Source organism: Molothrus aeneus, chromosome 13 (assembly GCF_037042795.1).
Source record: "Molothrus aeneus isolate 106 chromosome 13, BPBGC_Maene_1.0, whole genome shotgun sequence".
Lineage (NCBI taxonomy): Eukaryota > Metazoa > Chordata > Aves > Passeriformes > Icteridae > Molothrus > Molothrus aeneus.
In genome coordinates, this window is record NC_089658.1 from 7,165,443 (window position 1) to 7,183,086 (window position 17,644).

Genomic DNA, 17,644 nt, shown 5'->3' on the forward strand with positions numbered 1-17,644 from the left:
CTTCCACTTCACAATTTTAAATATTATGTTCTTTGATCTTATTTTTAATGTTAAGGGAAACATTTTAGCAGCACAAATAGAAGACTTGCAGCAGAATCTTGCCCTCCTGAACCATCTCAAAGCTTTAGGTTTCTCTTCAGGGAAGCTATGATTTTCTTTCTGGGCTTTCAACTCAGTCAATAATCAAGTAACTTCATATAGGTAAGTTTAATTTTCTTTATCTCAGTTGCCTCACATGTAACATAAGAGTAGACAATAACCTCTCTTAAAGGCTTGCCAAGAAGAACCAAACTACAAGATCTTCAAATGAAACACATAATAAAAAAGATTTTACGTAATTTGACATTTAAAACTAGAACTGGGTAACATTCTACATACCTGTAAGACTATATTTTTATTTTGGATTATAGGGTAGATGTACATCAAGCAAAATCTTAGATAATTTATACATTTTACCAGTAGGCATATGCTACCTTCATTTAGAAAAGCTAATAATGTTAATCTAAAACCCCCTCATTATTGCTATTTGATACGCAAATATTTAAAAAGATTCTGTCCTACACATATATTTTCAAACTTTATGAGAAATACATTCAAAAATTACTGCCTTGAGATGTATTATTAAAATTTATACATATGACCTGCATTTCCTAACACCCGTACAATAGCTAAAGAATAGCTAAGTTTCTATTACCTGTGAAGGCAATGATTTTCTAAATTCTTTTAATGCAGAGATCATGAATTTAACTTTTTTTCCTATGTGAAATTCCACGCACCCAATTTCACTCATCACATGTTAAAATATGTATTTATTTCAACAGGAAACAGTTTCCATGTTTCCACCTCCTACCTGATATTATAAAACCACTGTAAAATAGGTTTCAACTCTGTATCAATATAGCCTTTAAACTGTCCTTAAATCAAATAAAAAAGATAAACTATTATCGAATCATTTGAGTGACACCTGCCTGCTGGGAAGAGGTGGTGTTTCTTAGGAATTTTTGGCTTTATGCTGCAGCTATGTAAGTTTATATTGCATTTATGGTGGTTAAACTGAAATTATAAAACTGAAATGATAAAATAGCATGAGGTATATATATCTAAAAAGAAAAATGTTTTACTCCTTAGTCTGTGAGACAAGCCATTCCTTGAGCAACTCCAAACAAGCAGGAATATTTTTTATAGCACATTTTACAGCTATTTTGGCAATTGTAGCTTAGAAATAAAATAAAACTTAGCTCTTTGCCATGAGTTGTTACTTATTTGCATTTCACATTTTCAGAGCATATTTTCCACCTTTCCACTACAGAATACATAATACCTGAACAGCTTTTATTTGCTAAAAAGAGGTACCCCATTTTTTTCCCCATGGGAGAGACTTAATTTTGATCAATAAGAAAACAGTTTTAAGAAGCCTGAAGAGATTTCTTGAGACAAGAGCTGTTTCCAGTGGCATTGCTTTTTAGACTACCAGTGAATGATAAGCAGTGATACTTTGGGATATAAGGAATTACAACTGCAACGGAACAAGGTAGAAACAGAACTGTTACATTTATCTCATGGTTCTGCATGAAAAACTGCACATGAAAAACTTCTATAGGTATACAGAACTTCATCACAGAGGAGGGACTGATGTCTCTGACCTACAGTCAGCCTTTAGAAAGGTTAGCAACGAAATATCAGATAATTTGTTTTGAGGTTTTTCTACATTTGAGAGACTGTTTAGCATGATGTAAAGCCAAATTAAAAGTAGGACAAAAAGCTTTTGGGGGAATAGACACATGCTAAATAAAAGTGGCTGCTGCCACTGCCACCCTGCAGGGTCTTACAAAATATCATGTAATGTGTCAATGTGATTTATTTTTATGAGTTATTCCTATGGGCATGATGTATGTATTCTGTGAAGATTAAAAGGAGTTGTTTCTTTAGAGATACTACATTAAGAATCACTGTAAAGTTATAGTTTAATTCTGCAGAACAGAAGATCCCACTCACTGAACTTTTACCAGTATAACAGAATAAATATTGTATACGAATTTCATCATGGAACAATTCACAAGGCTGAATACATTTTACAAAGTCAATGAAGTTTGACATGAAACAGATGAGGCACCAAGCAAAAATATTTTCCAGTTTTGAAGCTAAGCATTCAGAGACATATTTCCTGTATTGTAGGATTTAATTTTCTTAATGATATCTGTTAGCTCTTCAAGAACTGACAAACTGGCTCCCACTGTTGCCCACTTTATTTAAGGTTACCTGTCTGTCAATTGCTTCCAGAGGCAGCAGTTCCAGAAGAGTTCGTCATTTCAACCCACACTGAGCAAGACTATGATTATCTCTGAAATGTTATTTCCAGTGGCTTTTGGATCTTTCTAGTACTCTGTACAGAAAGGCACACTACACTTGATACACGACTACTAACCATGTAGGTTTCTATAATAATCACTACAGAGTATTCTTCTGTGCTGTGAGAAGCTTCCAGAAGAACAAGGCCAAGCTGTCTCAGCATCAGAGAGCATTTCATGAGTGGTCTCTGGAGCTGCACTGCCTGCCCTCTTGGCTCTGACTGCACTTACCAAACACAGCACCCTTGGGAACAGTGCTGAGTGTGACCCCAGTCCTACTGGTAAATAGAAAGGACTAGAGCACTTCCCAGGCTGCTGACATGTGTTATAGCCTAAGCATAACTACAACTAATAGATAATTTGTACTATTCTTCGAGTTCCTTTTGCCTCCCCACTGAGCAGCAACTTGCTACAGCAAAGTATTATGTACCTATTGAACAAGATTTCTTGCAGCTCTGTCGTGGCTATGAGAAGGTTCCTCTCAGGGCTCACACTGTCTTTCATGCTGCTCTTTAGGAGTTGCTGATAGACACTACTAAACAGTGCTCAGGATGATGAGCATGAAGATGTTTCTTGTAATCCTGACTAAAGGCTTACCACATCATTTCATACCTATGTTTATGTCATTTTGGAGGTAGATTGGATTTCCAGGTGCTACTAAACAATTACACTTTAAAATTATTAGGAACATTTTTTTTTTTTCCAAGCAGAGCATGACCAGACTCTCCTCAGTGGTGCTTATGACAGGACAAGAGGCAATAAGTATAAACTGAAACACATTAAATTCCATCTAAACATAAGAAAACACCTTAAGGGTGACTGAATGCTCGATTAGGTTTTTGAGAGTGGTTGTGGAGTCTCCAGTCTTGGAGACATGGCCCTGAACAACCTGCTCTAGCTGCTGCTCCTTGAGCAGGGATATTTGATTCTAGAATTTAAGTGTAACTTATGACACTATTCAGGTGTAAACTCAACTATTCTGTGATTCTGTAATTAGACTACCTTCCTTAATGCAGTCATGGTTTATGCCTTTTACTTTGAAACTGGAATTCTGTAATTGATTGAACAAGTCAAGGGCTCATGACCACTGAGAGAATGAAGCTGTTAGAGCTTTTAAATCCTAACATGCAAATGAGAGACCAAAAAGCAAACCAATCACATTAGTGTTTCATGTTCATCCTGACTGGGCTGTGTTTGAGGAGGAATTTTAAAAGAACTGGGCTAACTACATGCTCCCATCCTGGATTTGCCCTAAATGGGAGACTGCATCTCTCCCCCTCTGTTCCTCAGTGAGCAGCAGAGGTGACAGAGGGAGCTGCCTTGCACTGGCAAGATTTCTGCCAGCATCTCCCCACTGGGACATCCTCCTCTCTCATCTTTAACTGGCAGGTGTTGCTAACTCAAGCAAGTCTAGAAAGCTGCAGGAATTTCACAGCAGAGAGATGCTGCTGAGTAGATTCTCTTCGGAATTAGAAGTGGGTTCACTCTTTCAAACGTTCTGAGGACAAACACTATCTGCTGTTTACTGCACCAAGCTTGTAGGCATTACTGGTTTATGAAAAGGTAATTTTAAAGAATGAAAAAGATCATGAGTATTTTGGTTGAAAACATTCTTTGTCTTTCTATGTTCCAAATAAACAGTTTAAAATTCAGCTTCTTCAGACTCTGTTTTCTCCCCCTAACTGTTAGACATTAAGTGCCATTCAAATGTGTTAGAATATTTCCCCCTTTTTCAAAAAGCTACCCATAGAGAAATGCTTGGCTTCCCTTCAAATGGAACAGTTCAAAAAGAAAGAACTGCTGAGCACAGGGATTAGCAACAGTTGCTCTTGAAAATGATCGATAATTTAAAATGACTGGGGGACTGGGTTTGTACTTGTGAAAATGGAACAACAGGTACAGCAGAAAGGCTGGACTCATGAATTGTGACTAGATTATTAGCAATAAAACTTGCACACATGGAGTTAAAACTTCTTTGTAGAGACCTCATATTTGTTGAGAGAGCTGTACTGGCTTGGAGGAGTATACTTGTTTAACAAAAAATTTGCCATCAAAATGGCTCACTTAAAAAGGTTGATGAATAAAACTAGAGATTTTGATGCTATACTTCCCAAGGTGAGCAGATTGGTTTTTTGAGGGTTTTTGTTGTTGTCTTTATTTTATTTTATTTATGCTTTTCAAACTCTTTTCAGATGACAGTAATTAAAGAAAACCCAAACAAATGAAACTGCACAAAACCCCAAACACCCACACAAACAAACAATTAGTAATTTTAAATATCGTTTCTATATCATAGGAACTAATGGTAAGTATTGTCTTTTCAAATGTTAAAGCCTTAATAAAAACTGTGTATATATTTAGCCAGCCCTTTCAGTATAACATCACTGAGGTGCTAATATACCAAGACCTAGCTTCCCTATACCACCAGAAAGATGATCTCATTTGTTATCTTTCCAGCAGAGCAAGCTTTTTCATCCATTTCTTTTACAAGCTGCTGTTGCCACAGTTCTCCTTGAGGAGTCTTGACAATTGATCCAAGCTGATGGCCACACTTCCACAAAGTGCTGTACAGGAACTGCCAAACCTGTTTCCTACTGTAAGTCTGGTGCTTTCTCTAACTCCTCATGAATTTGCTCTAAACATATATAGATATAAGATATATCATTTCATTATGTATATGTTATTGTAGAAATGATGTGTCTAGTGGGGAGAAAAAACAAAAAAAAAAGCTGTTTTCTTTTTTGCTGTTTTGCTAAAGTAGACAAATATTGGAATTAATGTACAATAGAATTCCATTGCACAATATGGCTAAACCAGGTGAAAAAGACTTTTCTAATGAAAAAAATAAAAAAAGGTAAAAAAATGAGTTGAGGATGCTAATAAAATAGTAGAAGAAGCCCTTAAGGAAATATGACGGTGTTGAACGTGTGATACAGGCCAGATTTTTAGCTGAGGGAAGAATGGTTAGTTAAAACACACAAGATATGGGCCCAGAAGCAGAGATTATTGGCAGCAGTTCTTGTGTTTTGCAGACAATAGGAAGTAGGGGTGTGACTGGCCATCTGGTCTGCACGCTCCAGCTCCAGCTGTGCTAGCAAGCTTAAAGGAGGAGCTGCAGCTGTGTAATGAATATTTACAGCAGAGGAGGGTGTGATTTATGGCAAAGATAAGAATTGATGAAAAACTAGGACTGAACGTGCTTGAGGTTTAAGATGGCATTTCAAATCCTGCTATCTGTGATTCAATACTGGACATTTCCTTAAAATATTCAGAGACCTGAAAGAAGAGATTTGATTCATAAACTTGCTTCAGTGTGCGTAAATACAATGCTGGGAATTAGTATACAGTTGCCCGGGTGCAATTCTTATAAACATAGTTACACAAGCACAGGAGTTTTCCTGCTACATAGAATGATCAGAAGGTTTTGATAATTTAGTATCCAAGAATTAGAAACTTATTTTAGATAGCTTGGAACTGTGAACACCTTAAGTTCAGTGTTAATTTTGTATTACTCATGCCAATGAATCAGACTCATAGATGGTCTGGGTGGAATAACAAATTATCATCACAAGATATCTTCACTGATGTAACTTGTTAGTATTTAAAGTTTTGTTAAAAAAAAAAGGAAGGATTTTTATAAATGGGATTTCTTTATATTTACATATATGTGTGTATATAGCAGATATTACACAGCTCTGCCTACTGTCCCTTCTAAAGAGATGGTGAATAAATAATTACAATGTAACTGTCTTCAGATATACCTTGTCCATGTTATTTAGCTGCCACAGGTAAAGCTCTTTGTGATGGCCCATATACTGGTAGAGAAGTACTAACCTGACCAGCAGTTACAAGCAGATAAAGGCTGTGATAGCAGGGATTTCTTATCTTCAAAGAAGGACAGAATTCAGAATGTGAATTTATACTGTGTGCAGTTGTGACAGCACACAGTACCAGCAAGAAGTTAACTTGTAACTGCGTGCAAAAAGAATTGCCAGCATGGTTTCCTCGTTTTTGCCTTGCTAAAGAAATGTATCTTGGATGGTAGGCACTGCCTTGAAAAAAATATTCAGCTAGAAGCCTTCGAGTGGGAATTAGTCACATTCCTGGTTGCTTTTCCCGTGCTCCAGAGAGTTTATGACAAGCACAGAGAAGTGTGAAAAGCTCTGATATTAAATCTAGAGATAACATTCATCTGAAGAGTTGGTGTCCCTGGAGAATGGAGGGAAAGTGTTATTCTCTAATATTCCTTAAAACATTCAGAGCAAGTGGTTTTATTCTGTCCATGAAGACATTCTCAGAAATCTAATTCTATTAAATGCTACTCCCTTAAGAAGCCTTCATTCTGTAAAAAAAACATGCCACAGGAAATCCTTAAATATAAGGGTGGAGGTAAGTAGCTGGCATTTGTTTCTAATTCATGTTTATTTTATTTCATTGCAAATTCTAGTTCATCTCTTCCAAATGAATATGGAACATTTCATTTGCTGATCTTCTGCATTAATGTGGTCAATATAACTGGAGCTGAAGTGAGCTGTTTGCCAGACTTTCTAACTGCTGCCAAGAAAAACTTGGGTGTCATTTTAGAAAAATCCATGGGTGGAGGAGGACGAGATCATGACCATCTGTCTATGCATCAAAGGCTAAATCATTATAGGGGAAAAATAACTTCTCTGTTGTGTTTGCCAGCCTTGCTCCCCTTCAAAGTAAGTTCAGTTAGTAAGTTTTGAAGGCAAACATCTTCAAAATTGTCCTGTGGGCTCAAACGTTTCTTGGAAGGAAGTTGAGGGAAATTTTGAAGGTCAAAACTGCACAATTTGGAAGTGAATGAGATAGCATGAGAATAACATTTGAGGAAAATTTTACAGTCTCCTTCAAATCTTCCCAAATGCTTTCTGTTGCATCCTTTTCTGGTCCAGAATCTACCAGGTAACACATAGGAAGCACATAATCTGTTCCTTGTCCTGAAGACAGTTTACACACATTCCATGCCCCATGGCATTTACAGACTCCTTGACTTAACATTTAACAAAGGGACAACAGACTAACAGCTTTTGAGAGATGTGACAGTAAATATGCACCTGGACCTACCTGAGCCTTAGAATTTCTCTTGTTGGTCAAGATAATAGCCTGAAAAATAAACGTTCTGCCAAAATATTGCATAGAGAAGAGGTGCCTTATCTGTACTATAGTTAATACTTTACTCTTTCTATTTGGTTGGATTTTTATTTAATGCAATGCAAAATTAAAGTCTTGGCATCATGCCAAAATCCATCATAAGGAGCTAAAGTAGGAATGTCTCTGAAAAGCCATCAGTCCTTGAAACCTGGAGTCACTATTGCAGGCGTGCCACAGACTCCTTTATCAGTAGTCACTGTGACATAAATGTCTCTCTGATGAGAGTGAACTGACAACAAATGGAAAATGCTGGTAACCATGGGAGCTCTGTTTAGACTGCCACTTCCAGGATGCTACTGCTCTAGTTCAGTCTGCTGCTGTACCCATTGCAGTTCCTGTAAGCTCCAACTTTTAGCATGCTCTCTTGTCAAAATGTTTGCATTTTGCAGTGTGTGACATCTAAGTCCAGACATTATTACTTAAAGATATCACTCAGGTTTCTCTGAACAGGAATCCTTCCTAGTGTCAGTTTTCAAAGGAAACAGTTACAGTTCTTATCAGCAGTATGGAGGTTTTCTTTCTATTGAGATTCTGAATTCTCTCCTTCTTTGAAGATAAGAAATCCCTGCTATCACAGCCTTTATCTGAATATGAATGGATCCCTGGATTTGATAAACTGTTTAGGACTATGAGGATCAAATCCTAAATATGTGTACATTGAGAGTTCAAAAGGTGAATTAATTTCACCTTTGTACAATTGGTATTCTTGATTTCTATCTTTCCTAATAACAAATAGTAAAATTTCAAAATGTACTTTGAAAACAATAATGGCTTTTTGGAGCTACACCTCTTGTTTCAACATCTTAAAATTAAAAATTAAAATATTTTACAGGCAGATCCGGGTGTGACTTTTGGAAAAACAGTCCATGCTTTGTTTTTAATAAATGAAAAATGAAGCAAGAGTGAATTTTTTAAAAGAAGTGAAATGTCATAGCATGTTTCACACATGAAATGTAACAAACACAGTGTTAATTTGCAGTGCATTCTGAACAGAGAACCACAGCATTCCACCAAATCTGGAATCCTTGAAAACAGAAACATTTTAAGTTTCTTTCTAATAGTAACTACAAGGTATTACTTCAGCCTCATGTAATAAAATGCTGTCCTGAAGATAAATGTAGAAAATCTAACCACTGAACAAAGATTTTTAAAAGGTATTGACTATGCAGAAAAATTATACTTTTACATTATTAAAGTTGAATGATACCCTGAGAAAGATCTCAAATTCTGTAAGTTTTCCTAAAATCAAAATGCTAACGTCAATAACATGGCTGAGTTTCCTAAAATATTTGTTTGCATCAGGCTTCTTGAATTATCACCTTTCTCAACCTTTAGTCTTGAATTTTAACAGGATTTGTGTATTCAAGAAAAAAGAGTAAAACCTAGTAATCAAGTATTCTGTGCCACTTGCAGAAATCTTGTGGTAAAGAATGGATCTGGGTCATTACAGTGAAAAGTGTACATATACATACTGTTTCAGAGCATTCTTTTAGGGCTTTTATGAAAAACAAGAGTAGAAGCCTTTCTGCCCTGCCACTCTTCTCACTGTCTACGTGGCCAACAAATAGTTGACCTTGACTAGTAAAATTTACTGTCTGAGATGAATAATAGGATATCTTGTAAAGCAGGAGTGTTAGAAATCTGCGTGGAGGATTGAATTAGAAAACTGCCAGAAGTTCAAGGGCCACATCCATTTTGCATAAAATGAAGCAGATGGTAGCTGACTTAATCTTTGATACCATGGTACAGTCCACAGAGATTATAAATCCCAGCATGAAACACTCCATTTCTTTCTTGCACTGAGCAGGTGATAAAGAAAGATATAACATCTTGCAGACATTTTGAAATACCTACCTTAAAAAATGCTCTATGATGCATTCTTGTTTCTTATCTACATTTTTCTAGCAAAGGTTCTCGTTTTAGCACCTACAGCTAATATTATACAGTTGATTAGCAACCACAACTAATTGGCAGTTTCTTGGCCATGTTATTGGAGCTTTGCCTATGCTGGCCCAGAGATTCCCTGCTTCTCAGAAGCCTGTTTCCTATGTTACACAAGCATTTATAAATCTTCCATCATTGTATATGCCATAACCAGATCAACCAATAGAACAAATGTTCAGAGTCCACATTTGAAATTCCTACACTACTCAGGAGCTGGTGGGACTTGAAAATATTGCTAAGGAGGGGATGTCTTGGGTTGTTCCTGAGGATCATCATCTAACAGGTATTTTACATGACATGAGTGACTAAGACTGTTGGCATTTTTGGTTGAGAGTGTAAGAGATTTAGAGCCTTATACAGAAAATCTTAAATTCAAAACGTTTCCCATCATATTAAGCAAAGCAAGTAAACATTTTGAAATTTACTCTAAATCAAACTCTTATTGTGTACATCAAAATTTCAGGAAATCCACACCATCTACATATGCAGACTAAGGAAGCTTATGATAAAACTATGTGTTATGAATATACTGAGTCACTCCCTGCAGACCTCTCTGTGTTGCACCATATCAACTTAATGTTGGGTATGACTTGTGATTTAATTTAAAGGATCTTAACTGGTTTTAAGTTAAGTTAAGTTTTTAGTTCTACTGCTAATATTCAGATACAAAATACTAATCTTAAAAAACTGGTATTCCAGACTGAAGTAGGCTAAAGTCTGAAGTCAAAGAACAGAATAATCTTGTTAATTGCCCACAACTTGCTAATACAGTGTGAAATCCATTGGATATCTGGTAATAAAAATTGTGTTGTCCTTTGGAAATATGCATTTTCTGTAATAAGATTTAAAATGTAAGCGCTAGAATGTTCCTAAACTTTTAGAATATCCAACTACTATACTTGGAGATGTTTTACTTTAATTTATAGACCCTTACAAAGGCATAGATGAACTATGACAGATTTTGGTGTAACTACTTTGTAAGGAAATAATTCAAACATGATTACAGGAGACTGATCTTTTAATGGGAAGATGACTAGAAAGCATCATTCATGTGGAATTGTGAGTGCTTCTCTATCTATGTTTTCCCTAAAAGAAAAACGGACAGTGTTTTGTCATCTAAAGCTATAACCAGTATAACTCAGTACTGGTGGGAACCAGCCTCAGCCCATCTGCTTTGCTCTGATCTGCCTGCACAGAGCAAACACAAATCTGGGTGGGTTACAGGAAGCACAAATCCCTGGCATTGCTGTGTGAGTTTGAGGCCCTGCTGCCCTTCTCCCACCCAGGTGCTGCCACTGGACGTAGCTTTGCAGCTCTGTACTGCTTGTCAGGGTCTGCCTGAACCTTTAAAAACTGTCTGAGAGCTGAGGGAAGCTCAAATACTTTGTTGGAACCTGCTGAGGCTGCAGCTCTCCCTGTTTGTACTTTCCAATTTTTCATTAGTAGTTCCAATCTCATTATGTGGTAACAGCTACAGAGCCAAAGACTTGTACCCATTGCTCCAACTGGAACAGCATTAGAGCTGCTATGATTTGTGTCAGGGTCTGACTCAGTGCAAAACTTCAGAGGCATCACTGCAAACTGAGGTTTTCCATGTCTCATGAGAACAGCCCCAAGCCTATACAAGCTGTAATATTTCAATTTTATAGATGAGAGAGATGAAATTATTTCTTTTGATATTACAGATATGTCCAGGATATCCAGAAATTTATGTTCTTGCCCTAACACTGCAACAAAACAAAAAATCAAGAGGAGAAAGCATTTAGAAATTATTGTAACTACATCTTTTTTTGCCCTTTGAGGATTTTGTTTTCAAGCAATGGCTTTCTCTCACAGCTTTTAATACTTAACTAGTCATTTTCATCAGATGAAGTTGTTGTAATTTGTTACTTCTATGTTCCAATTATGAAATATGACAGAATTCTAAATATTTAATGGGAATGGGATTATTACCAATGTGCCCTTGTTGCATGCTGCATTGTTATCCTCTTTAGTATTGTAAAATATATGATGTACCTGTAGAAAAGAGACCTTAGTAGTGCATACAGATGGAATTGAATTCCTAAAGCAGTCATAGGTTTGCAAGTTTTATTCTCAAGGTCTCCATACAGATTCTTCAGATTATTATACATGAACACTGGTGAAAAATGCTTTGCCCATCTGCTTTTAATACTGTAACTTCACATATGATTCAAAGATACACTGGTACAAAATGATCAGTTTGATTACACCCTAAAATGGATGTTTTCATTGGTGTGCAACTGATGGTAAGTTTATTTTACTGTATGGGATGTATTTTTTGCAGATTACAATGACCCTCAGGTTATTTTGGTTCTTGTTCACATTTTAAATTAATTCTTCTAATATCCTTTGAGAAAGGTCAGATTCACACAAAGATCTATAGAGAAATAGTGTCATTTAAAATGGAATAGTACAAAACATTACGGTTTTACACTGAGAATCATGCAGTGAGACCTTTGGTTCATCTCTTAACCCACTGAATGAAGATTATTATAATATCTGGTAGTCAGTGCAAGAACTTGGGGGTGGAAAGCCTTGATTATTCACTTGCTATTGGTGCTTTTTGCAAGAGAAATCTATGTTGCTAGAAAAACACAGATTTTTGTTTAAAGGGGGTATGGCAAAAAGAAAGACAAGTGCTTTATGGCTCCTATGGTAAGCTTTTCCCACCAAAAGAACTAATTCTAGGTTGGCAGCGTATCTGCAATGGTTGAAATTAAAATCTTACTGGCCTCTTCAAAAATGTAGCAAACTGGTGTCAGATTTTGATATAAGCAAGAAATATAAAAATAGAACAGCAGCCCAAAACATTCACTGCTCGTAGGAAGATAGAGACAAGCTTGCAAAGTACTTTGGGTTGTGTTACAGGTCAAGTTCAACCAATATTAAATCAGTTGTGGGAAGAGGAAAGTCATGACAAAGTCAAATTTCCTTTATAGAATACCTGGTGAGACCAGCAGAGTTACTCTTAAACAGAGAAATTGTAGCAACCACAGACAAAGGCTGCATTGAGAATAACTAAAATTTGTTATACAGTGGCCAAGAAGAACACAAAATGACATTATTTCTGAGTTGCTGTAGTGAAGTGAGATACATGGTTCATCTCATGTAGTAAAAGCAAGAGTTCTGCCAAAACAGCAATAAACTACCCACCTTCTTTTCTGCTGCCAAATGTTCTCGGGGCCACCAGAGACATTGATCAGGCCCGCGTCAGTCACCGGCTCCTACTGCTTTCATTGCACTGTAAGTCACAGCAGTCCCACCTGGGTCTGCTGATAAAAAAGCTAATTTTCATCTCTCATGGGTCTCTTCTCATTTCTGTGAGACACTGTCACAGACCAGGCTATCTCCTGCGCCCAAGCATCCAGTTATTCAGCCATCTCACCAGCTCTCATTCTTCTGGATCTTGACTACTGCAAATATAAAGCAAATCAAAGGCTTTTTAAAAAGCTTTTTTTCCTCATTAACTGAAGCCCTTCCTCCTCACTTCAGCCTCACATTGAGGTTGTGTCCAGGTGACAGCAAGGATAGCATCCAACCCTTCCATTAGTTAAAAAGAAAACTTACTTCAGACTATTCCTTAAAATTCTCAAAATGTCTATTTTCTCACTTTACATTATAAAAAAGTCCAACAAGAGTAATCAGAAATCAAGCATAATATTTGCATAGGAGAGGTGGTTTCCCTGAAAATGGTGAATGAATTAATGTATTTTTCAAATGGTGAGCATGACGTCTAAGACCTGGCTTTTCATAACAACATGGAAATCATAAGCGGGTTGGTTTTAGCACTGACTTCAACTACTGGGAATTAGGAAATGGAATTAGGTTGCATATGGATGTTAGACTTCTTAATGACTCATGAAAAGGAAAAGAGTAGTTAGGCACAAAGAGTATCAAATAAATTGGTGTTGGTTTTTGGCTATGAAAAAACTCTGAAGATGCTTGTCCCATCTGTATGGGATAGATCACAGAAAAAAAGCATAACTTATAATGATGTCATCACAATTATTGCTATTCTGCATCTGCCTAATTTCTAGTTGATTAATTTAGTTGTTTAACTCCTCTTCAAACAGGATTTTAATTTATGTTATCTGTTATCATTTTCTCGGTGTTGTCTAAAATTCATAAGAAATTGAACCAAAACAATAAATATCTGACCAAAGACACTGCAGAAGCCTTTCTAACTTCAAAACATTTTATTTTAACAAGCTACAGTAGAAATCAGTAAAGTTAAATAATTGTTATGCAAATCAGCACAATATTGTATTTCTGGATGGTGAGGAAGCTATGTTGGTTTAATGGATAAAAGAATATCTGGAGGTTGATGTTTAAAATGAGCCGTTTATCATGTGGGTACATTTTATTCCTCTCCAAAATAGTACCAAATTGGAAGTACCTTAGAAGAATTAGATGGCTATATGATTCCAGGAGAACAGTATCTCTGCCCCTATTACAGATCAATAGAAGGTTAATGTGAATGAATGAATGAATGAATGTGGCTGCTCCTGCAAATCCTTTTCAATTAGCTGTTGAAATAAAAAACTCATCAGAGAAACTGCCCTAAAATAATAACACAAGTTTCCCATGCAAGCACTTTGCCACTGAACAAGAGCATTCCTGTAGTTAAAGCCACTAGAGACAGCTTATAATTAATGCCAGATTTTTCACAGGTGCATTTTTTATATATTTTGTCAGGGTATTGGCATTTTGTCTGAAAGGTGCAACTTTGGTCCACACAGAATATACTGATAGAAGCAAGGTGTGATGTTAAATCTGCAAGTGAATTACACTTGGATAACTTCCAGAAAGATTATTTTATTTAAAAATTAACCTTTTGTCAATGTCAGAAAGTCTTCTCTACAATAATAGCTATGAACAGAAGGCTAAGTATCATTGCTTCATATATACCACTTCTTGATATTCTTCTTGGTAACTCATACTTCTCTTTCCTGAAAAGTAAAATATTACCCTATCTTGAACCACCAAAGTGATGAGCTGTTTTTCACTGACTTGTACATGGCCTTTTAAAACACTGATTCTGGGGACTGGCAGACCTGGTGAGTAATTCTGGCTTACAGTACAGCATATGCACAGTGTTTACAGTGGTTTAGAAAACATGCCAAAATACTGCTTTTTAAAATTCTGTCATATTCACATAGGTATCTTGTTTATTGTAGAAGTTTAATATCTGTACTCCACCTGTCTAAACAAGCAGAGCAGTCGACTGATTCATGGTTAACGCTTCCCAAGGAACCTCTATACTAGAAGTGGGACACTGGAGAAAACAACTAGTCTGACATCTTTTGTTTGTGACAACAAAATTAACCACAAACCACAAATTGTTTAGGGCTTCAGTGTGTTGATAGATATTCAAGGTCTAGAAAAAATATTTTTTACTGCACACAGATTTGTACTAATACAGTAGCATAATTAAGGAAATCACCCTGCAAATGTCTCCTGCAGGCACATAAAAACCATTTGTTAGAAATCTGTGGCATGCAGAATATTATGATCAAGATCCCTTAAAGAATTCTGTGCAGATTCTGTTCACCTGTATTTTTTTGTCAGTATGGATTCTACTGCCATTGCACTGTTGTGATTTAATGCTGATTTTCATAAAATGTAAAGTTAATCTATGGCTGTTTTAACACCAGAATGGCATTTCTGCTGTCCTCAGCCAGAAGAATTTTCAGCCAGTGCCTATGCAATACTATCAATTGTAATGTCATATGAAATTCCAGTTTTTCTCTGTGAATCCTTACTCAGAGATCAAACATGCATCTGTCAAACTTTGTTCTCCTATAACTCTACTGTTTAAGATGTAGCTCCACAATATTTTATTGCTACAGGCTCTGATGCCATGCTGGCCTCTATTGCTATTAGCCCATGATGTGAGTCTACAACACACAACTTTACTGTAGCTGGGCTGAAATGTTACATTGGCCAGCCAGACACAGAATTTGAAGACAGAAATTAAAGGATATTTTTACAAATTTTATGCATTTATGCAACCCTGGAAACATGTATAGTAATAAGGCATATTGAGAGGAAATGGAGAACTATGGAGTGTTGAGATAAAGAAAACAGAGCAAAGATACTGAACTTGAAGTGAGGTCATGAATTCTCAGAAAAAGAAAGAGCTGTAATTTCTAGTTTGAAACTTAAAACCATTATTATTTTAAGAATAATTGTAGTACTCAGAAAAGTAATATTCATATATTCAGCAAAATAGTTCTGTTTGTGAAGAACAGCAAAGAAATGTTAGAGGTGACAGAATGACACACAGAGTGTCATTTGGACTTCAGCTGTCATTTGGGAGCCAGCTCAGACTCTGATGGCTCATGTGCCATCCATGCCCTCAGAGTTCAGGAGTTACTGGGATATAACAGTGCTTTCCTTTTCTTTCCTCAGGTCTGCGAGAATCACAACAAATGAAACTTGACTCTTGCATACAAACTGATGGAAGCCACATTTGTAGCATTTCTCAGACCTCTCCTGGAGAGAGCAAGGATCTCTTCATTTTAAGTCTCATCCTGGGTATCTTCTTTAACAAAAATTTGAAGTTCTTAATAACTTTAAAGGAGTATCTACTACTTTATCAAATTTGTCTCAAATCAGCCTATGTGCTCAAAACCTATTAACAGGACATGTGTGCTATGGTTGCACAAATCTCCTTTCCTTACTAAACTAGGCCAAATACCTCTAAGAAGCCAAATGAAAGTTCAATCTTTTAGAAATTACATGAAAAAAAAATTTCTTTTTGACAATCCTACTAAATTTAGTATCATGTTAATCCTACTATTCAAATATGCAGGAATAAATAAGAAATTATATTCTTTACATGCATTTTTGACTCTTCCTCTATGCTTCTACATGATAAGTAATTTTCAATCAAGCTGTTTAGAACACCTGAGATATTCCTCAGCAAATGATTGCCTTCTCTGAGCCCAGTCAATATTGACACCAATGAGGCATGCATCACCATGCATTCAGATGCATTTTGCATTTTGATTGAAGAACAAACCACTCCAGGCTGTCAGACACACGTAGCCCAGGCAGGATGCATGCATTCTGCTTTGTACTTTGCCAAGGGAACTCGAAACTGGCAAAACTTTAGTTGAGGACCAAATATTCAAGAATCTGGAGATGATGGAGAGCCTTGATAATATCAACTCTATTTTAGAGTTGCTGCTTACAATTTTGTTTTGTAGGTTTTCTTGAAGAATACAAAAACTTCTAAAAACACTGCATGCCCAAAGAAGGGAGCCTGAAATAAAGATAAACAAGTTGACTGAATACTGAGGCAAAAAGGAAATAGCTGTGTAGATAAAGCTGTTGGACAGCTTTATAAATAGAAGTCAGTGGATCACAAAAAAACCCCAAACAAAATAGCACAACCTTTAATTTACTAAGGTTTTTAAAAATATATAATTCTACTATTTTAAAGTTATCATTCATGTGCTACAAAGGAAGTTTCTAAAACTGAAATATGTTTATATTCTAGAGACTGTTCTTAGTAGAGCCTGGCCAACTACAGCTGCTCAAAGACAGGCAACGATACAGGAGTGAAATGAAATAAAGTCTTTAAAAAGAGGGCAATACTTCTGCTGGTTCCTAAACTGCATAAAGAAGCATTAATGCAAAACCCCAGGACACAACTGGCTAGATTCATAAGCAAGAAATGGTGGAAGTGGTGCCACCTTTCATCCTAAAGTCCAGTCACTAATGCATTCATCTGGGAGAAGGCACTAGGCAGAGAAGACCCGTGCCTGTTTGAGGAGACTTTCAGAAGGGATTTTGAAATAAACCTCCTTGTTTTGTTTCATCTAAGTGTACACTGAGTCAGAATGACTCAAGTCTGATATGTAAACCACACACTGGGGAGATGGGACATCCTAGACTTTTAATCTGTTCAGATAGACATTTAACATTCTTGAAGTGAAACAACTAAATCAGAGAAGAGTACCCCAAATACCCTGTGAAAATCTGGTTAGATCAGATCTGTGGGAAGTGTTGAGCCTACAAAAAATAAGACGTGTCCCCTTACAGACTGTAACTGATTGGCTACTGGATAAGACAGCAGTTCCTGTTGTTTTCTGTTTTGTTATCCTAATGTTTTCTTTCCTCTCAGTTTGGCAGTCAGTTTGATAAATAAA